A 17,916-nucleotide genomic window follows, 5' to 3' on the forward strand; every position below is an offset into this window, starting at 1 on the left:
AATTGTTACGTGCTAAAGATAAAAATGGGTTAATTAAATGAAAGAACTGGCATTTGTAAGAGAATTTTGTAAAGTTGCATGAAACCAGTCAAATGATTGAATTCATGTCATTCAAATAGGCAACATTTAGAATATTTTAAACAAATTGTTACAGGCTAAAGATATAAATGGGTTAATTTAATGAAAGAGTTGGGACTATAACGAGAATCTTGTAAAGTTGCATGAAACCAGTCAAATGATTGAATTCATGTTATTCAAGTAGGCAACATTTAGAATATTTAAAACAAATTGTTACAGGCCAAATATATAAATGGGTTAATTAAATGAAACAGTTGGGACTAGAAAGAGAATCTTGTAAAGCTGCATGAAACCAGTCAAATGATTGAATTCATATTATTCAGGTAGGCAAGTTTTAGAATATATAAAACAAATTGTTACAGGCTAATGATATAAATGGGTTAATTAAATGAAAGAGTTGGGACTAGAAAGAGAATCTTTTAAAGTTGCCTGAAATCAGTCAAATGATTGAATTCATATTATTCAAGTAGGCAATTTTTTGAATATTTAAAACAAATTGTTACGTGCTAAAGATAAAAATGGGTTAATTAAATGAAAGAACTGGCATTAGTAAGAGAATTTTGTAAAGTTGCATGAAACCAGTCAAATGATTGAATTCATGTTATTCAAATAGGCAACATTTAGAATATTTTAAACAAATTGTTACAGGCTAAAGATATAAATGGGTTAATTTAATGAGGAGTTGGGACTATAACGAGAATCTTGTAAAGCTGCATGAAACGAGTCAAATTATTGAATTCTATATTATTCAAATAGGCAAGTTGTAGAATATTTAAAACAAATTGTTACAGGCTAAAGATAAATAAGTTAATTAAATGAAACAGTTGGGACTAGAAAGAGAATCTTGTAAAGCTGCATGAAACCAGTCAAATGATTGAATTCATGTTATTCAAGTAGGCATGTTTTAGAATATTTAAAACAAATTGTTACAGGCTAAAGATATATATGGGTTAATTAAATGAAAGAACTGGCATTAGTAAGAGAATCTTGTAAGCTGCATGAAACCACTCAAATGATTGAATTCATATTATTCAAGTAGGCAATTTTTAAAATATTTAATTCAAATTGTTACAGGCTAAAGATATAAATGGGTTAATTAAATGAAAGAGTTGGAACTTGATAGAGAATCTTGTAAAGCTGCGTGAAACCAGTCAAATGATTGAATTCATATTATTCAAGTATCAAGTTTTAGAATATTTAAAACAAATTGTACAGACTAAAGATATATATGGGTTAATTAAATGAAAGAACTGGCATTAGTAATAGAATCTTGTAAAGCTGCATGAAACCAGTCAAATGATTGTATTCATATTATTAAAGTAGGCAAGTTTTAGAATATTTAAAACAAATTGTTACAGGCTAAAGATATAATTGGGTTAATAAATGAAAGAGTTGGGACTAGTAAGAGAATCTTGTAAAGCTGCATGAAACCAGTCAAATGATTGAATTCATATTATTCAAGTAGGCAATTTTTTGAATATTTAAAAATAATTGTTACAGGCTAAAGATAAAAAGGGGTAATTAAATGAATGAACTGGCATTAGTAAGAGAATCTTGTAAAGCTGCGTGAAACCAGTCAAATGATTGAATTAATATTATTCAAGTAGGCAAGTTTTAGAATATATAAAACAAATTGTTACAGGCTAATGATATAAATGGGTTAATTAAATGATAGAGTTGGGACTAGAAAGAGAATCTTGAAAGCTGCATGAAACCAGTCAAATGATTGAATTCATATTATTCAGGTAGGCAAGTTTTAGAATATTTAATTCAAATTGTTACAGGCTAAAGATATAAATGGGTTAATTAAATGAAAGAGTTGGGACTAGATAGAGAATCTTGTAAAGCTGCGTGAAACCAGTCAAATGATTGAATTCATATTATTCAAGTAGGCAAGTTTTAGAATATTTAAAACAAATTGTTACAGGCTAAAGATATATATGGCTTAATTAAATGAACGAACTGGCATTAGTAAGAGAATCTTGTAAAGCTGCGTGAAACCAGTCAAATGATTGAATTAATATTATTCAAGTAGGCAAGTTTTAGAATATATAAAACAAATTGTTACAGGCTAATGATATAAATGGGTTAATTAAATGAAAGAGTTGGGACTAGAAAGAGAATCTTCTAAAGTTGCCTGAAATCAGTCAAATGATTGAATTCATATTATTCAAGTAGGCAATTTTTTGAATATTTAAAACAAATTGTTACGTGCTAAAGATAAAAATGGGTTAATTAAATGAAAGAACTGGCATTTGTAAGAGAATTTTGTAAAGTTGCATGAAACCAGTCAAATGATTGAATTCATGTCATTCAAATAGGCAACATTTAGAATATTTTAAACAAATTGTTACAGGCTAAAGATATAAATGGGTTAATTTAATGAAAGAGTTGGGACTATAACGAGAATCTTGTAAAGTTGCATGAAACCAGTCAAATGATTGAATTCATGTTATTCAAGTAGGCAACATTTAGAATATTTAAAACAAATTGTTACAGGCCAAATATATAAATGGGTTAATTAAATGAAACAGTTGGGACTAGAAAGAGAATCTTGTAAAGCTGCATGAAACCAGTCAAATGATTGAATTCATATTATTCAGGTAGGCAAGTTTTAGAATATATAAAACAAATTGTTACAGGCTAATGATATAAATGGGTTAATTAAATGAAAGAGTTGGGACTAGAAAGAGAATCTTTTAAAGTTGCCTGAAATCAGTCAAATGATTGAATTCATATTATTCAAGTAGGCAATTTTTTGAATATTTAAAACAAATTGTTACGTGCTAAAGATAAAAATGGGTTAATTAAATGAAAGAACTGGCATTAGTAAGAGAATTTTGTAAAGTTGCATGAAACCAGTCAAATGATTGAATTCATGTTATTCAAATAGGCAACATTTAGAATATTTTAAACAAATTGTTACAGGCTAAAGATATAAATGGGTTAATTTAATGAGGAGTTGGGACTATAACGAGAATCTTGTAAAGCTGCATGAAACGAGTCAAATTATTGAATTCTATATTATTCAAATAGGCAAGTTGTAGAATATTTAAAACAAATTGTTACAGGCTAAAGATAAATAAGTTAATTAAATGAAACAGTTGGGACTAGAAAGAGAATCTTGTAAAGCTGCATGAAACCAGTCAAATGATTGAATTCATGTTATTCAAGTAGGCATGTTTTAGAATATTTAAAACAAATTGTTACAGGCTAAAGATATATATGGGTTAATTAAATGAAAGAACTGGCATTAGTAAGAGAATCTTGTAAGCTGCATGAAACCACTCAAATGATTGAATTCATATTATTCAAGTAGGCAATTTTTAAAATATTTAATTCAAATTGTTACAGGCTAAAGATATAAATGGGTTAATTAAATGAAAGAGTTGGAACTTGATAGAGAATCTTGTAAAGCTGCGTGAAACCAGTCAAATGATTGAATTCATATTATTCAAGTATCAAGTTTTAGAATATTTAAAACAAATTGTACAGACTAAAGATATATATGGGTTAATTAAATGAAAGAACTGGCATTAGTAATAGAATCTTGTAAAGCTGCATGAAACCAGTCAAATGATTGTATTCATATTATTAAAGTAGGCAAGTTTTAGAATATTTAAAACAAATTGTTACAGGCTAAAGATATAATTGGGTTAATAAATGAAAGAGTTGGGACTAGTAAGAGAATCTTGTAAAGCTGCATGAAACCAGTCAAATGATTGAATTCATATTATTCAAGTAGGCAATTTTTTGAATATTTAAAAATAATTGTTACAGGCTAAAGATAAAAAGGGGTAATTAAATGAATGAACTGGCATTAGTAAGAGAATCTTGTAAAGCTGCGTGAAACCAGTCAAATGATTGAATTAATATTATTCAAGTAGGCAAGTTTTAGAATATATAAAACAAATTGTTACAGGCTAATGATATAAATGGGTTAATTAAATGATAGAGTTGGGACTAGAAAGAGAATCTTGAAAGCTGCATGAAACCAGTCAAATGATTGAATTCATATTATTCAGGTAGGCAAGTTTTAGAATATTTAATTCAAATTGTTACAGGCTAAAGATATAAATGGGTTAATTAAATGAAAGAGTTGGGACTAGATAGAGAATCTTGTAAAGCTGCGTGAAACCAGTCAAATGATTGAATTCATATTATTCAAGTAGGCAAGTTTTAGAATATTTAAAACAAATTGTTACAGGCTAAAGATATATATGGCTTAATTAAATGAACGAACTGGCATTGGTAAGAGAATCTTGTAAAGCTGCGTGAAACCAGTCAAATGATTGAATTAATATTATTCAAGTAGGCAAGTTTTAGAATATATAAAACAAATTTTTACGTGCTAAAGATAAAAATGGGTTAATTAAATGAAAGAACTGGCATTAGTAAGAGAATTTTGTAAAGTTGCATGAAACCAGTCAAATGATTGAATTCATGTTATTCAAATAGGCAACATTTAGAATATTTTAAACAAATTGTTACAGGCTAAAGATACAAATGGGTTAATTTAATGAAAGAGTTGGGACTATAACGAGAATCTTGTAAAGCTGCATGAAACGAGTCAAATTATTGAATTCATATTATTCAAGTAGGCAAGTTTTAGAATATTTAAAACAAATTGTTACAGGCTAAAGATATATATGGGTTAATTAAATGAAAGAACTGGCATTAGTAAGAGAATCTTGTAAGCTGCATGAAACCACTCAAATGATTGAATTCATATTATTCAAGTAGGCAAGTTTTAGAATATTTAAAACAAATTGTTACAGGCTAAAGATATATATGAGTTAATTAAATGAAAGAACTGGCATTAGTAATAGAATCTTGTAAAGCTGCATGAAACCAGTCAAATGATTGAATTCATATTATACAAGTAGGCAATTTTTTGAATATTTAAAACAAATTGTTACAGGCTAAAGATAAAAATGGGTTAATTAAATGAATGAACCGGCATTAGTAAGAGAATCTTGTAAAGTTGCATGAAACCAGTCAAATGATTGAATTCATGTTATTCAAGTAGGCAACATTTAGAATATTTAAAACAAATTGTTACAGGCCAAAGATATAAATGGGTTAATTAAATGAAACAGTTGGGACTAGAAAGAGAATCTTGTAAAGCTGCATGAAACCAGTCTAATGATTGAATTCATATTATTCAGGTAGGCAAGTTTTAGAAAATTTAATTCAAATTGTTACAGGCTAAAGATAAAATGGGTTAATTAAATGAAAGAGTTGGGACTAGATAGAGAATCTTGTAAAGCTGCATGAAACCAGTCAAATGATTGAATTCATATTATTCAAGTAGGCAAGTTTTAGAATATTTAAAACAAATTGTTACAGGCTAAAGATATATATGGCTTAATTAAATGAACGAACTGGCATTAGTAAGAGAATCTTGTAAAGCTGCGTGAAACCAGTCAAATGATTGAATTAATATTATTCAAGTAGGCAAGTTTTAGAATATATAAAACAAATTGTTACAGGCTAATGATATAAATGGGTTAATTAAATGAAAGAGTTGGGACTAGAAAGAGAATCTTCTAAAGTTGCCTGAAATCAGTAAAATGATTGAATTCATATTATTCAATTAGGCAATTTTTTGAATATTTAAAACAAATTGTTACGTGCTAAAGATAAAAAGGGGTTAATTAAATGAAAGAACTGGCATTAGTAAGAGAATTTTTTAAAGTTGCATGAAACCAGTCAAATGATTGAATTCATATTATTCAAGAAGGCAATTTTTAAAATATTTAATTCAAATTGTTACAGGCTAAAGATATAAATGGGTTAATTAAATGAAAGAGTTGGAACTTGATAGAGAATCTTGTAAAGCTGCGTGAAACCAGTCAAATGATTGAATTCATATTATTCAAGTAGGCAAGTTTTAGAATATTGAAAACAAATTGTTACAGGCTAAAGATAAATAGGTTAATTAAATGAAACAGTTAGGACTAGAAAGAGAATCTTGTAAAGCTGCATGAAACCAGTCAAATGATTGAATTCATGTTATTCAAGTAGGCAAGTTTTAGAATATTTAAAACAAATTGTTACAGGCTAAAGATATATATTGGTTAATTAAATGAATGAACTGGCATTAGTAAGAGAATCTTGTAAAGTTGCATGAAACCAGTCAAATGATTGAATTCATGTTATTCAAGTAGGCAACATTTAGAATATTTAAAACAAATTGTTACAGGCCAAAGATATAAATGGGTTAATTAAATGAAACAGTTGGGACTAGAAAGAGAATCTTGTAAAGCTGCGTGAAACCAGTCAAATGATTGAATTCATATTATTGAGGTAGGCAAGTTTTAGAATATTTAATTCAAATTGTTACAGGCTAAAGATAAAATGGGTTAATTAAATGAAAGAGTTGGGAGTAGATAGAGAATCTTGTAAAGCTGCGTGAAACCAGTCAAATGATTGAATTCATATTATTCAAGTAGGCAAGTTTTAGAATATTTAAAACAAATTGTTACAGGCTAATGATATAAATGGGTTAATTAAATGAAAGAGTTGGGACTAGAAAGAGAATCTTCTAAAGTTGCCTGAAATCAGTCAAATGATTGAATTCATATTATTCAAGTAGGCAATTTTTTGAATATTTAAAACAAATTGTTACCTGCTAAAGATAAAAATGGGTTAATTAAATGAAAGAACTGGCATTAGTAAGAGAATTTTGTAAAGTTGCATGAAACCAGTCAAATGATTGAATTCATGTTATTCAAATAGGCAACATTTAGAATATTTTAAACAAATTGTTACAGGCTAAAGATATAAATGGGTTAATTTAATGAAAGAGTTGGGACTATAACGAGAATCTTGTAAAGTTGCATGAAACCAGTCAAATGATTGAATTCATGTTATTCAAGTAGGCAACATTTAGAATATTTAAAACAAATTGTTACAGGCCAAATATATAAATGGGTTAATTAAATGAAACAGTTGGGACTAGAAAGAGAATCTTGTAAAGCTGCATGAAACCAGTCAAATGATTGAATTCATATTATTCAGGTAGGCAAGTTTTAGAATATATAAAACAAATTGTTACAGGCTAATGATATAAATGGGTTAATTAAATGAAAGAGTTGGGACTAGAAAGAGCATCTTCTAAAGTTGCCTGAAATCAGTCAAATGATTGAATTCATATTATTCAAGTAGGCAATTTTTTGAATATTTAAAACAAATTGTTACGTGCTAAAGATAAAAATGGGTTAATTAAATGAAAGAACTGGCATTAGTAAGAGAATTTTGTAAAGTTGCATGAAACCAGTCAAATGATTGAATTCATGTTATTCAAATAGGCAACATTTAGAATATTTTAAACAAATTGTTACAGGCTAAAGATATAAATGGGTTAATTTAATGAAAGAGTTGGGACTATAACGAGAATCTTGTAAAGCTGCATGAAACGAGTCAAATTATTGAATTCATATTATTCAAATAGGCAAGTTGTAGAATATTTAAAACAAATTGTTACAGGCTAAAGATAAATAAGTTAATTAAATGAAACAGTTGGGACTAGAAAGAGAATCTTGTAATGCTGCATGAAACCAGTCAAATGATTGAATTCATGTTATTCAAGTAGGCATGTTTTAGAATATTTAAAACAAATTGTTACAGGATAAAGATATATATGGGTTAATTAAATGAAAGAACTGGCATTAGTAAGAGAATCTTGTAAGCTGCATGAAACCACTCAAATGATTGAATTCATATTATTCAAGTAGGCAATTTTTAAAATATTTAATTCAAATTGTTACAGGCTAAAGATATAAATGGGTTAATTAAATGAAAGAGTTGGAACTTGATAGAGAATCTTGTAAAGCTGCGTGAAACCAGTCAAATGATTGAATTCATATATTCAAGTAGGCAAGTTTTAGAATATTTAAAACAAATTGTTACAGACTAAAGATATATATGGGTTAATTAAATGAAAGAACTGGCATTAGTAATAGAATCCTGTAAAGCTGCATGAAACCAGTCAAATGATTGAATTCATATTATTAAAGTAGGCAAGTTTTAGAATATTTAAAACAAATTGTTACAGGCTAAAGATATAATTGGGTTAATAAATGAAAGAGTTGGGACTAGTAAGAAAATCTTGTAAAGCTGCATGAAACCAGTCAAATGATTGAATTCATATTATTCAAGTAGGCAATTTTTTGAATATTTAAAAATAATTGTTACAGGCTAAAGATAAAAAGGGGTAATTAAATGAATGATCTGGCATTAGTAAGAGAATCTTGTAAAGTTGCATGAAACCAGTCAAATGATTGAATTCATGTTATTCAAGTAGGCAACATTTAGAATATTTAAAGCAAATTGTTACAGGCTAAAGATATAAATGGGTTAATTAAATGAAACAGTTGGGACTAGAAAGAGAATGTTGAAAGCTGCATGAAACCAGTCAAATGATTGAATTCATATTATTCAGGTAGGCAAGTTTTAGAATATTTAATTCAAATTGTTACAGGCTAAAGATATAAATGGGTTAATTAAATGAAAGAGTTGGGACTAGATAGAGAATCTTGTAAAGCTGCGTGAAACCAGTCAAATGATTGAATTCATATTATTCAAGTAGGCAAGTTTTAGAATATTTAAAACAAATTGTTACAGGCTAAAGATATATATGGCTTAATTAAATGAACGAACTGGCATTGGTAAGAGAATCTTGTAAAGCTGCGTGAAACCAGTCAAATGATTGAATTAATATTATTCAAGTAGGCAAGTTTTAGAATATATAAAACAAATTGTTACAGGCTAAAGATATATATGAGTTAATTAAATGAAAGAACTGGCATTAGTAATAGAATCTTGTAAAGCTGCATGAAACCAGTCAAATGATTGAATTCATATTATTCAATTAGGCAATTTTTTGAATATTTAAAACAAATTGTTACGTGCTAAAGATAAAAAGGGGTTAATTAAATGAAAGAACTGGCATTAGTAAGAGAATTTTTTAAAGTTGCATGAAACCAGTCAAATGATTGAATTCATATTATTCAAGAAGGCAATTTTTAAAATATTTAATTCAAATTGTTACAGGCTAAAGATATAAATGGGTTAATTAAATGAAAGAGTTGGAACTTGATAGAGAATCTTGTAAAGCTGCGTGAAACCAGTCAAATGATTGAATTCATATTATTCAAGTAGGCAAGTTTTAGAATATTGAAAACAAATTGTTACAGGCTAAAGATAAATGGGTTAATTAAATGAAACAGTTAGGACTAGAAAGAGAATCTTGTAAAGCTGCATGAAACCAGTCAAATGATTGAATTCATGTTATTCAAGTAGGCAAGTTTTAGAATATTTAAAACAAATTGTTACAGGCTAAAGATATATATTGGTTAATTAAATGAATGAACTGGCATTAGTAAGAGAATCTTGTAAAGTTGCATGAAACCAGTCAAATGATTGAATTCATGTTATTCAAGTAGGCAACATTTAGAATATTTAAAACAAATTGTTACAGGCCAAAGATATAAATGGGTTAATTAAATGAAACAGTTGGGACTAGAAAGAGAATCTTGTAAAGCTGCGTGAAACCAGTCAAATGATTGAATTCATATTATTGAGGTAGGCAAGTTTTAGAATATTTAATTCAAATTGTTACAGGCTAAAGATAAAATGGGTTAATTAAATGAAAGAGTTGGGAGTAGATAGAGAATCTTGTAAAGCTGCGTGAAACCAGTCAAATGATTGAATTCATATTATTCAACTAGGCAAGTTTTAGAATATTTAAAACAAATTGTTACAGGCTAAAGATATATATGGCTTAATTAAATGAACGAACTGGCATTAGTAAGAGAATCTTGTAAAGCTGCGTGAAACCAGTCAAATGATTGAATTAATATTATTCAAGTAGGCAAGTTTTAGAATATATAAAACAAATTGTTACAGGCTAAAAATATAAATGGGTTAATTAAATGAAAGAGTTGGAACTTGATAGAGAATCTTGTAAAGCTGCGTGAAACCAGTCAAATGATTGAATTCATATTATTCAAGTAGGCAAGTTTTAGAATATTTAAAACAAATTGTTACAGGCTAAAGATATATATGGGTTAATTAAATGAAAGAACTGGCATTAGTAAGAGAATCTTGTAAGCTGCATGAAACCACTCAAATGATTGAATTCATATTATTCAAGTAGGCAAGTTTTAGAATATTTAAAACAAATTGTTACAGGCTAAAGATATATATGGGTTAATTAAATGAAAGAACTGGCATTAGTAATAGAATCTTGTAAAGCTGCATGAAACCAGTCAAATGATTGAATTTATATTATACAAGTAGGCAATTTTTTGAATATTTAAAACATATTGTTACAGGCTAAAGATAAAAATGGGTTAATTAAATGAATGAACCGGCATTAGTAAGAGAATCTTGTAAAGTTGCATGAAACCAGTCAAATGATTGAATTCATGTTATTCAAGTAGGCAACATTTAGAATATTTAAAACAAATTGTTACAGGCTAAAGATAAAATGGGTTAATTAAATGAAAGAGTTGGGACTAGATAGAGAATCTTGTAAAGCTGCGTGAAACCAGTCAAATGATTGAATTCATATTATTCAAGTAGGCAAGTTTTAGAATATTTAAAACAAATTGTTACAGGCTAAAGATATATATGGCTTAATTAAATGAACGAACTGGCATTAGTAAGAGAATCTTGTAAAGCTGCGTGAAACCAGTCAAATGATTGAATTAATATTATTCAAGTAGGCAAGTTTTAGAATATATAAAACAAATTGTTACAGGCTAATGATATAAATGGGTTAATTAAATGAAAGAGTTGGGACTAGAAAGAGAATCTTCTAAAGTTGCCTGAAATCAGTCAAATGATTGAATTCATATTATTCAAGTAGGCAATTTTTTGAATATTTAAAACAAATTGTTACGTGCTAAAGATAAAAATGGGTTAATTAAATGAAAGAACTGGCATTTGTAAGAGAATTTTGTAAAGTTGCATGAAACCAGTCAAATGATTGAATTCATGTCATTCAAATAGGCAACATTTAGAATATTTTAAACAAATTGTTACAGGCTAAAGATATAAATGGGTTAATTTAATGAAAGAGTTGGGACTATAACGAGAATCTTGTAAAGTTGCATGAAACCAGTCAAATGATTGAATTCATGTTATTCAAGTAGGCAACATTTAGAATATTTAAAACAAATTGTTACAGGCCAAATATATAAATGGGTTAATTAAATGAAACAGTTGGGACTAGAAAGAGAATCTTGTAAAGCTGCATGAAACCAGTCAAATGATTGAATTCATATTATTCAGGTAGGCAAGTTTTAGAATATATAAAACAAATTGTTACAGGCTAATGATATAAATGGGTTAATTAAATGAAAGAGTTGGGACTAGAAAGAGAATCTTTTAAAGTTGCCTGAAATCAGTCAAATGATTGAATTCATATTATTCAAGTAGGCAATTTTTTGAATATTTAAAACAAATTGTTACGTGCTAAAGATAAAAATGGGTTTATTAAATGAAAGAACTGGCATTAGTAAGAGAATTTTGTAAAGTTGCATGAAACCAGTTAAATGATTGAATTCATGTTATTCAAATAGGCAACATTAAGAATATTTTAAACAAATTGTTACAGGCTAAAGATATAAATGGGTTAATTTAATGAGGAGTTGGGACTATAACGAGAATCTTGTAAAGCTGCATGAAACGAGTCAAATTATTGAATTCTATATTATTCAAATAGGCAAGTTGTAGAATATTTAAAACAAATTGTTACAGGCTAAAGATAAATAAGTTAATTAAATGAAACAGTTGGGACTAGAAAGAGAATCTTGTAAAGCTGCATGAAACCAGTCAAATGATTGAATTCATGTTATTCAAGTAGGCATGTTTTAGAATATTTAAAACAAATTGTTACAGGCTAAAGATATATATGGGTTAATTAAATGAAAGAACTGGCATTAGTAAGAGAATCTTGTAAGCTGCATGAAACCACTCAAATGATTGAATTCATATTATTCAAGTAGGCAATTTTTAAAATATTTAATTCAAATTGTTACAGGCTAAAGATATAAATGGGTTAATTAAATGAAAGAGTTGGAACTTGATAGAGAATCTTGTAAAGCTGCGTGAAACCAGTCAAATGATTGAATTCATATTATTCAAGTATCAAGTTTTAGAATATTTAAAACAAATTGTACAGACTAAAGATATATATGGGTTAATTAAATGAAAGAACTGGCATTAGTAATAGAATCTTGTAAAGCTGCATGAAACCAGTCAAATGATTGAATTCATATTATTCAGGTAGGCAAGTTTTAGAATATTTAATTCAAATTGTTACAGGCTAAAGATATATATGGCTTAATTAAATGAACGAACTGGCATTGGTAAGAGAATCTTGTAAAGCTGCGTGAAACCAGTCAAATGATTGAATTAATATTATTCAAGTAGGCAAGTTTTAGAATATATAAAACAAATTGTTACAGGCTAATGATATAAATGGGTTAATTAAATGAAAGAGTTGGGACTAGAAAGAGAATCTTCTAAAGTTGCCTGAAATCAGTCAAATGATTGAATTCATATTATTCAAGTAGGCAATTTTTTGAATATTTAAAACAAATTGTTACCTGCTAAAGATAAAAATGGGTTAATTAAATGAAAGAACTGGCATTAGTAAGAGAATTTTGTAAAGTTGCATGAAACCAGTCAAATGATTGAATTCATGTTATTCAAATAGGCAACATTTAGAATATTTTAAACAAATTGTTACAGGCTAAAGATATAAATGGGTTAATTTAATGAAAGAGTTGGGACTATAACGAGAATCTTGTAAAGTTGCATGAAACCAGTCAAATGATTGAATTCATGTTATTCAAGTAGGCAACATTTAGAATATTTAAAACAAATTGTTACAGGCCAAATATATAAATGGGTTAATTAAATGAAACAGTTGGGACTAGAAAGAGAATCTTGTAAAGCTGCATGAAACCAGTCAAATGATTGAATTCATATTATTCAGGTAGGCAAGTTTTAGAATATATAAAACAAATTGTTACAGGCTAATGATATAAATGGGTTAATTAAATGAAAGAGTTGGGACTAGAAAGAGCATCTTCTAAAGTTGCCTGAAATCAGTCAAATGATTGAATTCATATTATTCAAGTAGGCAATTTTTTGAATATTTAAAACAAATTGTTACGTGCTAAAGATAAAAATGGGTTAATTAAATGAAAGAACTGGCATTAGTAAGAGAATTTTGTAAAGTTGCATGAAACCAGTCAAATGATTGAATTCATGTTATTCAAATAGGCAACATTTAGAATATTTTAAACAAATTGTTACAGGCTAAAGATATAAATGGGTTAATTTAATGAAAGAGTTGGGACTATAACGAGAATCTTGTAAAGCTGCATGAAACGAGTCAAATTATTGAATTCATATTATTCAAATAGGCAAGTTGTAGAATATTTAAAACAAATTGTTACAGGCTAAAGATAAATAAGTTAATTAAATGAAACAGTTGGGACTAGAAAGAGAATCTTGTAATGCTGCATGAAACCAGTCAAATGATTGAATTCATGTTATTCAAGTAGGCATGTTTTAGAATATTTAAAACAAATTGTTACAGGATAAAGATATATATGGGTTAATTAAATGAAAGAACTGGCATTAGTAAGAGAATCTTGTAAGCTGCATGAAACCACTCAAATGATTGAATTCATATTATTCAAGTAGGCAATTTTTAAAATATTTAATTCAAATTGTTACAGGCTAAAGATATAAATGGGTTAATTAAATGAAAGAGTTGGAACTTGATAGAGAATCTTGTAAAGCTGCGTGAAACCAGTCAAATGATTGAATTCATATATTCAAGTAGGCAAGTTTTAGAATATTTAAAACAAATTGTTACAGACTAAAGATATATATGGGTTAATTAAATGAAAGAACTGGCATTAGTAATAGAATCCTGTAAAGCTGCATGAAACCAGTCAAATGATTGAATTCATATTATTAAAGTAGGCAAGTTTTAGAATATTTAAAACAAATTGTTACAGGCTAAAGATATAATTGGGTTAATAAATGAAAGAGTTGGGACTAGTAAGAAAATCTTGTAAAGCTGCATGAAACCAGTCAAATGATTGAATTCATATTATTCAAGTAGGCAATTTTTTGAATATTTAAAAATAATTGTTACAGGCTAAAGATAAAAAGGGGTAATTAAATGAATGATCTGGCATTAGTAAGAGAATCTTGTAAAGTTGCATGAAACCAGTCAAATGATTGAATTCATGTTATTCAAGTAGGCAACATTTAGAATATTTAAAGCAAATTGTTACAGGCTAAAGATATAAATGGGTTAATTAAATGAAACAGTTGGGACTAGAAAGAGAATCTTGAAAGCTGCATGAAACCAGTCAAATGATTGAATTCATATTATTCAGGTAGGCAAGTTTTAGAATATTTAATTCAAATTGTTACAGGCTAAAGATATAAATGGGTTAATTAAATGAAAGAGTTGGGACTAGATAGAGAATCTTGTAAAGCTGCGTGAAACCAGTCAAATGATTGAATTCATATTATTCAAGTAGGCAAGTTTTAGAATATTTAAAACAAATTGTTACAGGCTAAAGATATATATGGCTTAATTAAATGAACGAACTGGCATTGGTAAGAGAATCTTGTAAAGCTGCGTGAAACCAGTCAAATGATTGAATTAATATTATTCAAGTAGGCAAGTTTTAGAATATATAAAACAAATTGTTACAGGCTAATGATATAAATGGGTTAATTAAATGATAGAGTTGGGACTAGAAAGAGAATCTTCTAAAGTTGCCTGAAATCAGTCAAATGATTGAATTCATATTATTCAAGTAGGCAATTTTTTGAATATTTAAAACAAATTTTTACGTGCTAAAGATAAAAATGGGTTAATTAAATGAAAGAACTGGCATTAGTAAGAGAATTTTGTAAAGTTGCATGAAACCAGTCAAATGATTGAATTCATGTTATTCAAATAGGCAACATTTAGAATATTTAAAACAAATTGTTACAGGCTAAAGATATAAATGGGTTAATTTAATGAAAGAGTTGGGACTATAACGAGAATCTTGTAAAGCTGCATGAAATGAGTCAAATTATTGAATTCATATTATTCAAATAGGCAAGTTGTAGAATATTTAAAACAAATTGTTACAGGCTAAAGATAAATAAGTTAATTAAATGAAACAGTTGGGACTAGAAAGAGAATCTTGTAAAGCTGCATGAAACCAGTCAAATGATTGAATTCATGTTATTCAAGTAGGCATGTTTTAGAATATTTAAAACAAATTGTTACAGGCTAAAGATATATATGGGTTAATTAAATGAAAGAACTGGCATTAGTAAGAGAATCTTGAAAGCTGCATGAAACGACTCAAATGATTGAATTCATATTATTCAAGTAGGCAATTTTTTGAATATGTAAAACAAATTGTTACAGGCTAAAGATAAAAATGGGTTAATTAAATGAATGAACCGGCATTAGTAAGAGAATCTTGTAAAGTTGCATGAAACCAGTCAAATGATTGAATTCATGTTATTCAAGTAGGCAACATTTAGAATATTTAAAACAAATTGTTACAGGCCAAAGATATAAATGGGTTAATTAAATGAAACAGTTGGGACTAGAAAGAGAATCTTGTAAAGCTGCATGAAACCAGTCTAATGATTGAATTCATATTATTCAGGTAGGCAAGTTTTAGAATATTTAATTCAAATTGTTACAGGCTAAAGATAAAATGGGTTAATTAAATGAAAGAGTTGGGACTAGATAGAGAATCTTGTAAAGCTGCGTGAAACCAGTCAAATGATTGAATTCATATTATTCAAGTAGGCAAGTTTTAGAATATTTAAAACAAATTGTTACAGGCTAAAGATACATATGGCTTAATTAAATGAACGAACTGGCATTAGTAAGAGACTCTTGTAAAGCTGCGTGAAACCAGTCAAATGATTGAATTAATATTATTCAAGTAGGCAAGTTTTAGAATATATAAAACAAATTGTTACAGGCTAATGATATAAATGGGTTAATTAAATGAAAGAGTTGGGACTAGAAAGAGAATCTTCTAAAGTTGCCTGAAATCAGTCAAATGATTGAATTCATATTATTCAAGTAGGCAACATTTAGAATATTTTAAACAAATTGTTACAGGCTAAAGATATAAATGGGTTAATTTAATGAAAGAGTTGGGACTATAACGAGAATCTTGTAAAGCTGCATGAAACGAGTCAAATTATTGAATTCATATTATTCAAATAGGCAAGTTGTAGAATATTTAAAACAAATTGTTACAGGCTAAAGATAAATAAGTTAATTAAATGAAACAGTTGGGAATAGAAAGAGAATCTTGTAAAGCTGCATGAAACCAGTCAAATGATTGAATTCATGTTATTCAAGTAGGCATGTTTTAGAATATTTAAAACAAATTGTTACAGGCTAAAGATATATATGGGTTAATTAAATGAAAGAACTGGCATTAGTAAGAGAATCTTGAATGCTGCATGAAACGACTCAAATGATTGAATTCATATTATTCAAGTAGGCAATTTTTAAAATATTTAATTCAAATTGTTACAGGCTAAAGATATAAATGGGTTAATTAAATTAAAGAGTTGGAACTTGATAGAGAATCTTGTAAAGCTGCGTGAAACCAGTCAAATGATTGATTTCATATTATTCAAGTCGGCAAGTTTTAGAATATTTAAAACAAATTGTTACAGGCTAAAGATATATATGGGTTAATTAAATGAAAGAGCTGGTATTAGTAAGAGAATCTTGTAAGCTGCATGAAACCACTCAAATGATTGAATTCATATTATTCAAGTAGGCAAGTTTTAGAATATTTAAAACAAATTGTTACAGGCTAAAGATATATATGAGTTAATTAAATGAAAGAACTGGCATTAGTAATAGAATCTTGTAAAGCTGCATGAAACCAGTCAAATGATTGAATTCATATTATACAAGTAGGCAATTTTTTGAATATGTAAAACAAATTGTTACAGGCTAAAGATAAAAATGGGTTAATTAAATGAATGAACCGGCATTAGTAAGAGAATCTTGTAAAGTTGCATGAAACCAGTCAAATGATTGAATTCATGTTATTCAAGTAGGCAACATTTAGAATATTTAAAACAAATTGTTACAGGCCAAAGATATAAATGGGTTAATTAAATGAAACAGTTGGGACTAGAAAGAGAATCTTGTAAAGCTGCATGAAACCAGTCTAATGATTGAATTCATATTATTCAGGTAGGCAAGTTTTAGAATATTTAATTCAAATTGTTACAGGCTAAAGATAAAATGGGTTAATTAAATGAAAGAGTTGGGACTAGATAGAGAATCTTGTAAAGCTGCGTGAAACCAGTCAAATGATTGAATTCATATTATTCAAGTAGGCAAGTTTTAGAATATTTAAAACAAATTGTTACAGGCTAAAGATACATATGGCTTAATTAAATGAACGAACTGGCATTAGTAAGAGAATCTTGTAAAGCTGCGTGAAACCAGTCAAATGATTGAATTAATATTATTCAAGTAGGCAAGTTTTAGAATATATAAAACAAATTGTTACAGGCTAATGATATAAATGGGTTAATTAAATGAAAGAGTTGGGACTAGAAAGAGAATCTTCTAAAGTTGCCTGAAATCAGTCAAATGATTGAATTCATATTATTCAAGTAGGCAATTTTTTGAATATTTAAAACAAATTGTTACGTGCTAAAGATAAAAATGGGTTAATTTAATGAGGAGTTGGGACTATAACGAGAATCTTGTAAAGCTGCATGAAACGAGTCAAATTA

Source organism: Lycorma delicatula, chromosome 5 (assembly GCF_047948215.1).
Source record: "Lycorma delicatula isolate Av1 chromosome 5, ASM4794821v1, whole genome shotgun sequence".
NCBI lineage: Eukaryota > Metazoa > Arthropoda > Insecta > Hemiptera > Fulgoridae > Lycorma > Lycorma delicatula.